Consider the following 12,687-nt stretch of genomic DNA (forward strand, 5'->3'; position numbering starts at 1 on the left):
ACCTTAATATGTAAAATAAAAAATAATATTTTTTAAACTTGTATTTAATGTTTAAAATTCAAATACAATTAAATTCACTTTATTTGAAAAACAAAGCAAGTCTCTCATATAATATCTCTACTAAAAGACAGAAAATATTACTGTACAAACTGCATTGTACATAAATCAGATGAACATTTTCATATCAGTCAATAATATTACTGTAATGATTTAAAAACGGAATACATAGAGATTTTAACACATTTACTCAAGTAAATAAATAAAATTAATGATGGGCTAAAAATCTGTGGAAATTTGCAGAAGTAAATAAATAAATAAATAAAAATAAATAAATGAATAAATAAAAATTTATAAATAAAAATTATTAAATAAATGAACAAATAAATAAATAAATAAATAAAAATTATTAAATAAACAAAAAGATAAAAATGAATAAATAAAGTAAATAAATAAACAAACAAATAAATAAATAAATAAATAAATAAATAAATAAATGAAAAAAACTGGCTTGGATTAAAATTTAAAATGTTGGGTAGTAATTAATTTCTTGACTATTTTTTTTTTTTTTTTTTTGAGAATTACTAATCATCAATTGCCACAAAATGGGTTTAGAGTGTAAAAATACATATGAAAAACTGCTTGCTTGTAATTGGGGAAAGAATCTGCAGCTGAAATACAGTATAACAATGGCGTTTCAACTTTAACTGATGTAAGTGACATCCATAATTCAAGTCAATACCACATCGAAAGTTTTCCCAGGGAAATATGTGAAGACTGATGCAACTGCCTTTTCTTCTAAGAAGAAATTTTTACCATATGAAGTTTAAAAAGGAATTCATTATCCAGAACGTTGTGTGGCGATGCAAATAAGATGATTCCTTGCAGCTATAAGTCTTATTATTATTATTATTATTATGATAATATTAATAATAGAAGACAAGGAAGAAATAAAAACTAATGCATGCTTAATTTGAAGTAGTAATATAGTGCTTCAAGAGCAATACTGCATATTTGCAACAGTTTGACCACACAAGTGTGTAAAATAAAAAAATTAAAAAAACTAAACAACCATGATTAAATGAAAAAAAAAAAAACTTTTTGTGTAAGAAATTTCCACTATGTATTCACATCTAAAGGTATATTAATAGTTGGAAAAAAAACTATGTTGCCAATTTTAAAACTTTAGAGTTAGCAATTTAATTATTTAATTCTGTAGAATATTGAAATGTCTGGATCTTGCTCACTAATCAAAGATTACAACAGTAAACGGCACAATATTAATTAAATAAATAGTTCGGTTTGTATTTCTGTAATGAGCCGGGGTACAGGGGAGATGAGAATCAGCATGCAGTTTATTAAGAGAATCGTCAAGCAGGAAAGATCAAAACAGGAACAGACAGGAGCATGCAGATAATTCAAAAGCATAGTCACTGTCCAGGTGAATGGTCGAGGCAGGCGGTAAAACAATGTAAAAAGTAACAGCAAAAGTTCGAAATACAAATTCACCAACATTAACCCAATAAAAGGGTTCTAGCAAAAACCGTCCCGGAAATCATTAAAACAGATTTTTAAATAGGTGAAACTCTTATAAATGCATTCTTACTGCAATATTGCCTAAAAAAGTCTATAATTAGGTAGGCTGTGGCGTTCAACTGGTTGTAAGGGGCCCAAAGTGTATCAAAAATGTATCCCCAACACCACTACACCACCACCACCAGCCTCACCATTAATACAAGTCAGGATGGATCCATGCTTTCATGCTGTTGACGTCAGATTCTAACTCTACCATCCGACTATCGCAGCAGAATTTGAGAGTCATCAGACCAGGCAATATTTCTCCAATCTTCTTTTGTTCAATTTGGGTGAGCCTGTGCAAATTGTAGCCTCAGTTTCCTGTTCTTAGCTGACAGGAGCGGCACCCGGTGTCATCTTCTGCTGCTGTAGCCCATCTGTCTCAATGTTGGACGAGTTGTGCATTCAGAGAAGCTCTTCTGCAGACATGGGTTGTAGCGAGTGCTTATTTGAGTTACTGTTACTTTCAATTAGCTAAAACCGATCTGGCCATTCTCTGGCATTAACAAGACATTTGCGCCCACAGAACTGCCGCTCACTGGATATTTCCTCTTGTTCAAACCGTTCCCTGTAAACCCTAGAGATGGTTGTGCGTGAAAATCCCAGTAGATCAGCAGTTTCTGAAATACTCAGACCAGCCCATCTGGCACCAACAACCACATTCAAGTCAGTTAAATCCCCTTTCTTCCCCATTCTGATGCTCGGTTTGAACTGCAGCAGATCGTTTTGACCATGTCTACATGCCTAAATGCATTGAGTGGCTGCCATGTGATCGGCTGATTAGAAATTTGCGTTAACTTGCGTGTACCTAATAAAGTGGCCGGTGAGTGTGTGCGTATGTATGTATGCATAATGAATGATTGAACGAAGGAAACCACAACTACAAGATGAAAATATTGATTATTCAAATATTTATTCATATATTTATGACTCCGTAAGCCATAATTTTTCTCACTATTAAGGCACAAGAATATCAGCAATATTCATTCATTCATTTTCTTTTCGGCTTAGTCCCTTTATTAATCAGAGGTCGCCACAGCGGAGTGAACCGCCAACTTATCCAGCATATGTTCGACACAGCGGATGCACTTCCAGCTGCAACCCATCTCTGCAATCCAGCCGGCAGCTAGCTCTCTGCAACTCTCACATGGTCGCCCACTGAAGCTAAGCAGGGCTGCGCCCGGTCAGTACCTGGATGGGAGACCACATGGGAAAGCTAGGTTGCTGCCGGAAGTGGTGTTAGTGAGGCCAGCAGGGGGCGCCCAACCTGCGGTCTGTGTGGGTCCTAATGCCCCAGTATAGTGATGGGGACGCCATACTGCTCTTTCGGATGAGACGTTAAAAATCACAGGATGTCCTTCGAAAAGAGTAGGGGTTTAACCCCGGCATCCTGGCCAAATCTGCCCACTGGCCTCTGTCCATCATGGCCTCCTAACCATCCCCATATTCCAATTGGCTTTATCACTGTCTCCTCTCCACCAATCAGCTCAAAATGACTGCCGTCGCGTCATCCAGGTGGATGCTGCACGCTGGTGGTGGATGAGGAGATTCCCCCCATTGTGTGTAAAGCGCTTTGAGTGCCCAGAAAAGCGCTATATAAATGTAAGGAATTATTATTATTATTATTATTATTATTATTATCTCTGGGAAACATCCATACACACTCATTCACACACATACACTACAGACAATTTAGCCTACCCAATTCACCACGTTTTTGGACTTGTGGGGGAAACCGGAGCACCCGGAGGAAACCCACACCAACACTGGGAGAACATGCAAACTCCACACAGAAACACCAACTGACCCAGCCGAGGCTCAAACTAGCGACCTTCTTGCTGTGAGGCGAACGTGCTACCCACTGCGCCACTATCAGCAACATATTTGCATTTTAAAATACATTTAAAAAGGCACATTTAAAAAGTCTCATCATTTAATTATAAGGTATGTGACAAGAATGACTTTTTGAAAATAACTGTAAATAATTTGCGCAGTGTTTCATGTAAATTGGGTTTGCACCAGAGGCTCGACTGACACTAAATATTCCGAAAGATTATTACAAGATATTTGTTTACTCGTTTTCTGTCATTTTCACACTTTTGATTCAGCGGCATGCATAATCTTCAGTTTACAGCTTCCGTTTTTTAAATCATGCCGCCTTTTAAAGGGTGAGATCAAAACCTGATAAACATCATATGGTGGATTTCTTATCAAGGCAAAGCATGCAGAACTAATCTTTGTGCAGAACTGTGATGTTGATCGCTTAAGCAAGATGTCTGGTCTACATAAAAACCATTAGGAGACCAATATTCCATATTTAAATCCCACAGCTAAGGTACGATTGATTTTCAGCCTATCTGCAGTACATTTTCACATCAAAGCCTCCGGAATAAATACAGACAGTGCATTTCATGTGTGCTTTTGTTTATGTGACATGTCTTGTCGATGCGCGGCGGCCACCTGGAGGGCGGAGAGCACACGCCACATGCCTAACTAGCAGCAGGTTGCAATTAATTGAGACTCTACCCTTATTATTTTGCTCATTTGCTGAAAATGGTTGTCAGCTTATTGCTAATGAGCTGCCAAGGTCACTGCTAAACAGCACTTGAAATGAAATGCGCAGGGACAAGCGATCCAGCTGTCTTTTACTGGTGTTTTTTTGTAATCGTCGCTGATTTTATCATGCGTCGTGGGCAGCACATAGTTTATGTACATTTCAGTCAATCATATCATTCCACAGCGGCACTTATGAGGAATTTCTAATTATATTTAATTAGGCTGGATTTAATTAGATGAATGTTAGCAGCATTAACTCTGAGGTAAACTTAGATAAAAGTTGCACATTCAGGGTATTACATTATAAACTCTGGCACGCTGTGTAAATTCAGTGTGTATGTGTTCAAGGCATGAGTGTGTATTGTTCGTGTTTTCATTTGCCTGGAAATCTAATGTTGATTTTAACGTCAGAGAACCAAGCTACATCGATACGGGCAGATTTAATTTAAAATACAGCATTTTCTCTATATTTTAGACCTCCGTCTACATAGTCTTGGATGAAAGCCAGGCATTTTAAAGGATTCTCGGCTAAATATAAAAATATATATGTAATATGGTATGACTGCTACAGCCATATCACCCTGCAGCCCAAGACTGGTTGCTCACGGAAGCTAAGCAGGGCTGGGCTTGGTCAGTACCTGGATGGGAGACCACATGGTAAAAACTCAACACAATCTCACGGCAATTCGTAACTTTTTGATTTGGTGGCTAACTCGTATGAATTCGTACAATTTAATTCGTACAATTTAGTACGATTTGCTCATCCCCGAATACGTACGAATTAGCCACTAAACTGCCAAAACGTAAAATACTTACGTTTTCTCATGAGATCAGGCTGGAAAATTAGGTTACTGTTGAAAATGGTGTTAGCGAGGCCAGCAGGGGGCGCTCAACCCGCAGTTTTTGGTGAGTCCTAATGCCTAGTGAAGTGAAGAGGACACTATACTGTCAGTGGACGTCATCTTTCGGATGAAACATTAAACGGAGGTCTTGACTCTCTGTGGTTATTAAAAATCCCATGGCACTTCTCGTAAAGAGGAGGGGTATAACCCCCGTGTCCTGGCCACATTCCCTCCATACATCCTTATCGGCCTCCCAATAATCCACATTGCAATGTTTAAAAACAGTGTTCCTCAAAGAAAGATGGAAAGACGAGAAATCTGGAGTTTCAGTGCTTAAGAGACAAGGGCACAAGCCTAAGCTAAAACTGTGATCTCTAATCCCTTAGGTGGCGCTGCATCAAAAATCCTCATTCATCTATAAGCGGTATCAGCAGATGGGCTCAGGACTACTTTGACAAACCTTTGCCGAGTACCACAATATGTAGTTACATACACAAATGTCAGTTAATACTGTACTGTGCCAAAAGGAAACCCTATGTTAACAGTGTCCAGAAGTACGGAAGACTTCTCTAGCCAGGGTCTATCATGGCATGGGGTTGTGTCAGTGGCCTTGGCAAAGGAATTATTAATGTGGAAAAGTACCTTTCCACTAAGCAGTACGGTTCGGTGCACTTTTATGGCCTTTTGCACTGTCAAAAGGTACCAAAAAGCGAAATGTACCGTACAACAAAAGGATATCAAAAGGCACCGCTAGATGCGCAGCTGAACACTATTGGTTTACAGAGATATGTCACTAGCACGTGCACAAGCAGGAGAATGAAAACAAAGGAACCGCCATTTTTTAAATACACAGCCAAGAGCCAAGACATTACATCATAATAATAAATACATAATCAAAAAAAAATAAATAAATAAATATATATATATATATATATATATATATATATATATATATATATATATATACATAATAATAATATTATAATATAATTATAATATATGTTTATAACATAATATTATATATATAATAACAAGCCATGGTCGACCCAAGCTTAAACAAACCTTGTTGTCGTCTTGATGAACAGCCACAAAGCCAAGAAGAAGAGCAGAATCTACTCTGTGCCTATAGTTGTTGTTTGCAAGGCCATTTAAAGCACAAGCGGTTTCGATTTCTTGCTTGTGCTCGCCGTGCGTCTATTTTTGAAAAAATGAGCTACTTGAGCTAAAGTTAATAACGCACACGTGATTATTGAAGTGCTTCTAACATCTAGACCTTTCAGAAGCGCACAAAAGAGTGAAACGTGAAAAAACAAAAGAGCAAATGATTCTTTCAGCAACCTAACACATGGAGAAACTATTATCATCACCTTTTGGATATTATAAACTCAGAACAACGAAATTACCTTCTAACAGAGTTTACATGTGCTGCTGAAGATTACAGACACAGATGAGAGGTTTGCGCTGACTGTGGGCTATATTGCGTGTGTTTTTTAAGCCAAATAAGGACTAAATGTCTGCTGTGTGTAGTTTATCTGTAATTGGTAACATATCGAAGACTGTAGGGGGCTGTATGTGTTCATATACTGTATGCTGCATTTATTAATCTATTTTATATAACTGCTTATGTTACAGTAAACTATTTCGTCCTATTATTGATCTGCAGTTATAATCAAATCCTGTTTATAGTAAGGTTAATAATGAACATCTATACTGAAGTATTTATGTGTATACAGCCTCTGAGATGTGCTTCTCATGATATGTGAACGGCCCGTACAGCTTTACTTTGACATTTCCTCAAGCGAGAATGACGTCGACTGAAACTTTGTCATATACCACGGGCACCAAAAGGGTACTATTGGCCTTCTTTTCCAGGACCACTCATGCATATTTCAACAAGACAATGCAAAACCACATCCTGCGTACAGTTCAAAGTCTTGGCTGCGGAGGAAGAGGATACAGGTACTTGACTGGCCTGCCTGCAGTCCTGACCTGTCTCCAATAGAGAATGTGTGGTGCGCTTTGAAGTGACAAAGAAGACTCCGTACTGCTGCCCACTTTAAGATGCGTTTGCAAGAATAATGGGAAAAAATTTGAAGTACAACAGAATGGAAGTGATCACTTGCTTGTGAGCCCGTGACAGTGAACAGCCAATAATCAACTAGCAAGTGGGTGCTTGCAGGCAACTTTAAAACAATACAGGTTGCACAAATAATTTTCAGGAAAGACCATTCTCAAAAGTGTAAAGCTCTTTGCCCATTCAAGTGATCTAAAAAGATGTTCCAACATATGAAGCTTATTAAGATCTGTCACTTATTCCATTTCTTTTCAGCTGTCTGTACTGTAAAAAGGTAGCATATGTAGACAGTGGGAAGCTCAGCTAGCAGCCATGGTCTATGCGATGCACTTTTATCCTCAACACGAAGAACAGTAAAACCTCAAAGCCATCTTCAAATATAAGCTCCCAATTATGAGGAAACACTCATTGGAGTATAACTTTTTGTTTTTAATTGTGACCAGAGAAACTGAAAGAGAAATCATCACTGAGTTGAACCGATGTATTTTCTAGAGCACCTCTGTTATTTCTGCACTTCAGCGCCTGATGGTAAACCTGTTTCAAATGACGATGGTTAAGCCGGTGTGTGTAATGGAGTGAACTCGGCACACCGTTCTGTCACACACTTGGCTTTGAGCTGTCAAACACAGAACGAGTGGCTACACTCCTCCTCATTGTTAAAAGAACTGTAAAGCTCAGCCTCATTATGTCCAGCCGGTGCTTCAGCCACTCTACAGGCTGAAAGATACCTTTCCCCGAGACGGAGCCAACCCTCCGAGTCTGAAGAACAGATGCGTTTCACATTTACCGGCTGAAAAGAACCACCGAAATCCTTCTCCTGGACTGCCTATTATTTTTGACAAATGCGAACGATAATATTATGCTGTACAGAGATCTGCTTTTGTAGATGCTTGCCTCTTTTGTGTGTTTAATTACCCAAACCCCTGCGAACCGTCATTGTAAAGTGACTCCCTAATGGATTTCCAGTGAGTTTGTGGTTTCAACAATGTATCATGGGTATATAAGGGTCACTAATCTTTATTCGGCAAAAGATAATGTATTGCGCTAGCCTTGGTCATTTTGTCGCCGTAAATGCACTGCGAGCTAAATAATAAATTATAAATAATGTTCCCATTGCACAATTACTATAAATATTAGAGCGCAGGCCCACTACACTTAACTGCCCTCACTAGTCATGCATTGATAGAAGAGAGTTCTCTCAGTGGAGAGCAATAAGCATTTATTGAGAACTTATAAAGTCCATTAGGGAATGTGGTGTTTTTCTCATGGTAAAACTAGCCTACTTTTAGCGTATGATCATTTAAATGCATCCGTATTGGGTTTCAATGTTAATACATGGTGCCTTTGCTTGCTATGTTTAATGCTTTGTGTATATACAGTACTGTGTAAAAGTCTTATATACCTGTCAACATTGGGATGTGAAAATAAGGGATATGCCCAGGGCTTGACATTAACACCCGCCAACCCACCAAATGCGGGTAGATTTCGGCGGTGGCGGGTAAGACAGACACTCCCACTAGCCACTTTGGCTGGTTGAAAATAATTTTCCCAGATAGTAATTCTTAAAAGCAGGGTTCGACACTAAGGATGGTCCAATATGCATGCACACGGGATCGAGAAGCAACACGACTTACAAAAATAAGTGCGTTCGCAACTTTGCGTGAGCAAAGCAGGTGAATACCGAATGAGAGGATAATCACCTGCGCTAACAGCTGAGGTGATGCGCGCGACTGTTTATAACGCGTGCGCGCTCCCGTTTCCTTTTGTGAAGCAACTCTGTCTAGAAACACAACTGATGCGATCAATTCTCTTTCAAATAGACTGAACAAAAAGGGTGGAACATCCACAAACTTGCTGCTTTCAAGAGTTCCAGAGTTGATTTATTGTAAGCAGCGCCAATTGCTTTCGGTTTAACCATTCTTTAAACGGATTATTAACCGTTATTTATCAGTAACCATGCGTGTGTTATCACCCTTTCATTATCACACAGTATGTTTTTTACCTGCTTTCTTTTGCATTAATTTGGTTTAATTATATATATATATATATATTACAATAACATTGCTTTAATGGGAGAATAACTCCCCATTTATGTGTAGTTAATTAGTGATCTGGGTCCTTTAGCCAGGACATGTGACTGTGCATATGTTTTGTTAAATAAAAAGTTTAGTATTCAGCTATATTTTGCATGTTATCACACATTTAAAATTTGTGGCTAAGAAATGATTAACTATTTATTTATAGTGTGGTCAGAGATAAATTGGGTAAATCCTTAATTTTGGGCTCTGAAAATTATGAAAACTAATTGTAATATATGAAACCCGACCCATTTGCTCATGATTATTGAGCAAGCTCATACACGACACACAAAAAGTGTAATGGCATGTAGAGATAACGCAAACTCTAAATCAAGTAATTTTAGCTTGTCAAAGTCATATTTATGTGTATAAAATATATTTTCCCAACAATAAAATTGTGGCTAGTGAAAATGGCGAGTGGCTAGTAATGTTGAAAAACTACTAGCCACAGTGGCTGGTGATCAAAAAAGTTAATGTTAAGCCCTGGATATGCCCAATAAGAGTTTTATTTTCAAGCATGATATTGGTCTCAAAACGTGCTGCTAATGTAATGAAATCATATTTGGGGAGAAAAATAGCTGATTGAAACAAAGACAGTCATGAAATGGCCTCCACAGAGTCCAGACCTGAATATTATATACAGTCCAATATTACAGGCAGTATGAAATTCACCTGGAGATAAAAAAAGAAAGATAGAAGATGCTAAATCTAAGGAAGAACTTTTAGAAAATAATGAGAGATGCTTGATATTGGGTAGCATGCGACTTCAGAAAAGACAAAAACCAAAGTTAAAGCTGTTGCTTGGTGCTGAAGAGGTCACGTTAAACAGACTATTGATGCCAGTCTTTTGATTGCAAAAGTAATTTGGTTCTGGACATTGTCTACATATTTCCAATATTTTCTGTATTTTAAAGGTATATTTCACCCAAAAGTAATGCCCTCTCCATACCTTTTACATATATAGATTTTAATTGTTTATACACATATATAGATATCATCAGGGCCGGAGTGGGACTCCTTTTTTGCCCTGGAGTTTCAAGCCTTAGACCGGCCCACCTCAGTCGACGACTGACTATATTAAAATATGGTTATTTATTAATTCAGTTTAAATGACACTAGCACGTCTTTTTCAAGGACACAGCTGCTTTAGAACTTCAAATGTTTTTAATAAATATGAGAACATTAGTTCTTTATAGATATCCAGTCCTTTGTAACGGTCGTCACACAAAAGAAAAGAAAATATGTACCTCTACATAAGTAAACCAAACAGTATTATATGTCTTAAAACTGAAAATGAAAAATGTTATTATAGTCTGGTGAGGTTCGAATTCGGATTGGTGGCGGCGCAACCACTACCCCCACTACACAATACAACCACTAGACCACGTTGCGCTGTTGAATATTGCACTGCACTCTTTTTTGACCCTACTCTTTTTCTCCCCTTTTTAGATTTCTGATCAAGTTATGTCAGATTTATTAATGTAGTGAATCATCTGATTTTCATCGAGCAGGTGTAATTTTCATTAATATTAATTAATATTCACTAAGGTGCCACTGTTTGGGGTGGAGTGTTACATCATCATTAACCTGCAGGCTGCATTTTGCTCACGGGGCTGCGAGAAAATAAATAAAAAGAGCAGAGCTCAAAATAATGAATAAAAAGAGTGAGGCTATGGTCAAATAAAGAAATAAATGAAAAAAAGTGCAACTTCTGAAGGCTGATTTATACTTCTGCGTCAAGCGCAAGCATATGCTACGGCGCTGATGCATAGCCCTACACCGTGGCCATAGGCGTCGCTGACATGCACCTCTAAAAAAATGTAACTACACGTTGCAACGACGCGTAGCGCAAGCTCTGTGATTGGTCGGTTTGGTAGCGCTGACGAGTCTAGGCGGGACAGAGAGCCGTGAGAGCGGCGCTAGCCCAATGGAGCGATTGTTTACAAGTATGGAGTCCCGTGAAGGAGCTCCGGATTTAAGCCCCATTCACACGGGGCTTCAGCGTCAACGCTTGACTGAAGGTGTGTCTGAAGTTGGGGCTGAAACGATCGTCATAGAAGCATCAGCCAATAAAATTCAGTCAGCAATAGGCCACTGTCTTGCTGGTGTATTTACATACAGCGATCTGATTGGCTGACGCTTTTGTTGCCGCTTGAAAAGTTGAACTAGTCCCAACTTCTGCAGCGAGCAACGCCTCTAAAGCGGCGCTGACGGATCCACAATGCAGTTCGGCAACGCCTGACGTCACCCATTCAAAGTGAATGGGAAGCGTTGACGCTGACGCCCTGTGTGAATGGGGCGTTAAAGCTTTGTTTTGTGTTTACCTCACAGTTAAAGTTGTTGCACGTCCGCCAGTTCCTGCCTCAAAATGAGCGAGTTTGAGCCACTTGTACATCCCGGAAGCATTCAGAAAGAACAAAACACAGGCGGAGAAACTCAACACAGAGATACATTAACACCTCACTGCCAGCTAGCGTTTTGGAAGTGTTAATGCAGACCAACAGAGACAGTGCGCAGAAGAATAAATGCACAGCAATGCACGTTGCATGCGCCGTTGGTTACGCCGGTCACTTGACGCAGAAGTATAGACCAGGCTTGAGAGTGCAAGTAGCTAGCGACACCGGCCCTCGCGGCCAAAAAACGGACCGGCCCATTGGGAATTCTGCCAGTTCTCCCGATTAGCCAATCCGAGCCTGGATATCATACATTACAACAGCTGAATTTTAAAAATGTCCAACAGTGATGGTAAACAGTTTAACATCCAACAACTAGTCTGATTTGAGGAAGAAGCATGCAGATTTCCGTAGATTGAGTAAGAAATACACAGATCAGCGTGATTGAAGGTTGGTTAATGGTTTTTGGAACTGGCTGAATTCATTCATTTTCTGGACCAGCATGATCTTTGGTGGAGCCGGTTTAGTGTAGTAGTCGTGCTGGTTAGACGTCTGCTGGAGACAAACCAGAACACCAGCATCTGAAACAGAACATATGCTGGCGACCAGCCATGCCGCTCTTTTCAGCAGAGTATAAATGAAATATAAATGACAGAAGGAAGGAAAACAATGCAATCCGCAAAGACTGGCAATCACAAAAAAAAACGGATATTTTCATGGGCACTGAGAACTTCATGGGGACAAAGAGAGCGCCAAACACCCTCCCGTGCCGACTTTACCTACCACTGAGACGGACAGCTGTACTGAGAGAAAAACACACTCACAGCCTCCCACGTGCATTGTGGATTGAAGAAAACGTGCAATTTCAGAAAACTTCTGCAAACAAATGCTATCTGTTCTTTTGAGATATTCAGATTATTCACTTCAGTGGAGTTTTGGATTCAAGTGAACATCAAAGAGCGGTAAAAACTTTTGCAATTAAAAATAACAATAACATATATACAATGTCAGCCTTAATTCATTGATTTCCATAAGGCGAATCAAACCAGGACTGTTTCAATAGCAATGGGGAAAATGGGGGTAAAAGGTTAATAGTTGCCATTTCTCTACAGTGTTTGTTCATTATCCAAATGCCAAACAGGGGAGGTTTAATCAATGCTCGCTGCCATGCA

The 12,687-nt window shown here is 39.1% G+C and overlaps 1 long non-coding RNA gene across 1 annotated transcript in view; it reads right to left on the reverse strand.

Moving 5' to 3' along the window:
* The window catches only part of LOC141378137 (uncharacterized), an 88,283-nt gene that overhangs the window by 16,518 nt on the left and 59,078 nt on the right, over nucleotides 1–12,687 (reverse strand). The gene's annotated exons all lie outside the window — the stretch shown is intronic.

This window comes from Danio rerio, chromosome 16 (genome assembly GCF_049306965.1).
Source record: "Danio rerio strain Tuebingen ecotype United States chromosome 16, GRCz12tu, whole genome shotgun sequence".
Lineage (NCBI taxonomy): Eukaryota > Metazoa > Chordata > Actinopteri > Cypriniformes > Danionidae > Danio > Danio rerio.